Here is a 3,266-nt window from a genome sequence, read left to right on the forward strand (position 1 = left end):
TACTCAGTTTTGCCGATTATTAACAAAGATGGGGAGAGGAGGTTCCAACCAGTTACATCTGGATCTAGGAGCGTCCCCCCTCTCCTTCAGCACAGGATCCAGACATCAGTTGGGGGTAAACAGGCCCTTTGTGTGAGGCCAGGGCACAGCCTTTTACAGATGCAAGTGTGCCCGCCTCCCCTTCTCTCAGCCCAGGAAGACCATTCAATATATAGATGTACCTCTGTGACACCTCCACCCAGTGGCGTAGCGTGGGGGGTGAAGGGGTGGCCGGCCGCACCGGGCGCAACATCTGGGGGGGGGACTCGAGTGCTAAAATCCACGGGTTAGGGGGCGCAAATTACTTGCCTTGCCCCGGGTGCTGACAACCCTGCTCCGGGTGCTGACAACCCACGCTACGCCACTGCCTCCACCCTCCATGTGTAGAGGCTGTCTGAAAAAACAAATTACCAAATTACCAGACCTTGATGCCAGTGTTCTAACCCCTCACACAGTGTATGTGGAACTGGCTACCCAAATTGGCAGACACTTACTTATAAGTCCCTAATAAATGGTACCCAGGGTACCAAGGGCATGCAAGGCACAGTGTCGATCCAGGGCTGCAGCACTGATTGTGCCACCCTGTGTGCGAGAAAGTACAAAATGGCTCCTGGCATGCTAATGCAGACTAGAAGGGTAGTGGTAACACTGCTAATTTGAACTTTGTTATTCAAACCCCTGGCAAAACTCCCGCTTCCTTTAACAAAATATGTAAATCTCCCCAAAGGAAGGCCTATAGAGCCGGTGGCATAACAAAAATAGAAGGGCCCCCCCTACACAGAACATGGAGGGAGACCCCCTCCAGACTCACTCAGGCCAGGTGCTATGCTGAGGGGGGCTCCCCCATACCGTGAGGGCTACGGGGGCCTTTGTTGCACCTCTGTATTGAGCCCCGAGACAGGGAGCTGTATATATCTAAGTAGGATATGTATTTATATTTTAGAAATATGGCCTGACAACAACACTTCCCTATTTGTCATTTTGCTGTGGGAGAAGAAGTAGAACCATTGGCTAAGACAGGATTATGGGCTGACCACTCCATCTGGCTAACCTCTGAATGAAACCACTTACATGGGTATTGTAAGTTATCAAATATTCATGGCATCAAACCAACTTGATACCCAAGTCGATTTTAATGTAACTATCAAAATAATGCAACTTTTAGAAATTTGCCACTCTGTGACCTAGATTGTCCAGTGGTCTCACATGGTTACTGGCCACCAGACAGCTTACTGCCCTCCTGTGAAATAGTGTGAACGACTCCCAGAATTAGGAAAAATAACAGCATGCTTCATAGTGAGTTGTTGCCTCCCCCTCGCAATCACTCAGGATGTTAACCCAAAAGGTGAGCTTCAGATGCGAGGACATCTTTGGTGGCCAAATGGTGATCACACTCTCTCCTTTAATCAAGTAGGCAGGTTGGCGGCAGGAACAGAGAGGAGAGACCAGTGCCCAAACTGATTTCTCATGGGCTTGTAGTTCACATGTAGGCACACCTCTATGAGGGAGGGATGTGAAATCTTGACAGTCGGCAGAATAGTGCACTCTGGGATTGCTAGGTGTCACAAATAGCCAGAAGGAGGGGGCTGGTAGCCCATTGGCTAGTGACCACATGATGCCCCAGGAATAATATGGCACCCTTTGCACCCTGAACTCTAGATCATCTTGGAACTGCAAAGAGGACAGAAAAAGGACTGTCCTGGTGACACCCAGACTTGGCAAAGAGAGGCTGTAACATCTGCTGGACTGCACCTCCCGCAAATTGAGCTAGCAAAGAAAGAACTGTGCCATGTGGCTTTTGTCTTGGGGAAAAGTAGCTTCCCAGCCCAAGGTCAAATAAGTGGCTCCAAGGGTCAGTCGTCTGACCCCCCCCGTAACCATCACCTGGGTCAACAAAGCTGAAGTAGCCGAACTCGGCAATTCAGTAGCCACTCAAGGAGAATCTCTGCTTACTGCCATTGAGCATCCCAAGAGACTGCTACTCCAAGGCCCAATGTTGCACCTGAGTCAGCTAGACCCAGGAGTGTCATTTGAGTCCAGATTGATCCCCCAAGAGGGACACAGGCCTCCACCAAGGGATATCACTGGGACCGCTGTGGACAGAGACTGGTAGGCCAGCTGGTCTTCTACTGTCTCACAGAGGAGTGTGAGGGGCCCCAACCTCTGTGGCCAAAGTCAACCCACACAACATATGGACTGAGGAGTAACTGTAAAGGCACTCCTGTGAACCACACAGCACCCACAGTTTGTGCTATAAATCTGTATATCCTGAAATCTCCAGTAGATTTTGCTCAACTTGGACACTAAACAAATCATAAAAATATAATTCATTTTTATAAATCAATGTGGCTGCCTTACGTTTTTTGGCTGCTGTTAATTGATTTACACTATTCCCTTTGCTTAGACCTTGCCGTTCGAAGCCACAGTGACCCAGGGTCAATATTTTACAAACAATCCTGTCTGGACCCAAGACAGTGTTTGCAAGTGTTTTATGTGGAAAAGGCTGAACAGCCGTACCATGCAATACTTCCAAATCCTCATATTCACACACACACTTTCAAATTACTACTGACCTTGGCCCGCTTACATGAATAGTTGCATCTCCTTCCACCAACCACCCAGATACCTCCACTGTGCATGGCCTGTACTCACATGCATACAATTCATATACACACCACATTAGAGCCCCTGTCTCCTCTCGTCTAGAATTCATTAAGAAGCTAAAGATCCAGCTTTTCACTTAACCAAACAATCACATGCAGGGTTTGGCGCACACACCTTCTCAGCATCAAGATGCATTCACAGGTGCTAGTGTGCTTTTCAAATGCACATACCCTAAGATAGCAGAACATCACAGTGTGTGAAGAAGTAACAGCCCTGTGGCTCCTGCCACATAATGAAAAATGTGCTACATTATTTTGGTTTCAAAAGAAAAAAACAGAGTTATTGGAGTTTGAGATGCCATAGCAGGAAATTGTTACAGGTCTAGCTTCTTCTAGGAAAGTGGGCTATTACAATTGTGTAGGTCAGTGTGGGGATCTCAGCAGCAAAATCAGGGCTTACTGGGCACCAGCTGTGCCAAGAAGACTCTTTCACCTGTGATGTTGTGTGGTGAGCACCTTATTATTGGACCTACACTGAGCACCGAGCACATCCATTCGGTCTTAAGCCAGAGACTAGCAAAGTCGAGCAGTTCAAGGGTTTTTTAGGGATGGTGTGGATGGTTA

This window comes from Pleurodeles waltl, chromosome 2_2 (genome assembly GCF_031143425.1).
Source record: "Pleurodeles waltl isolate 20211129_DDA chromosome 2_2, aPleWal1.hap1.20221129, whole genome shotgun sequence".
NCBI lineage: Eukaryota > Metazoa > Chordata > Amphibia > Caudata > Salamandridae > Pleurodeles > Pleurodeles waltl.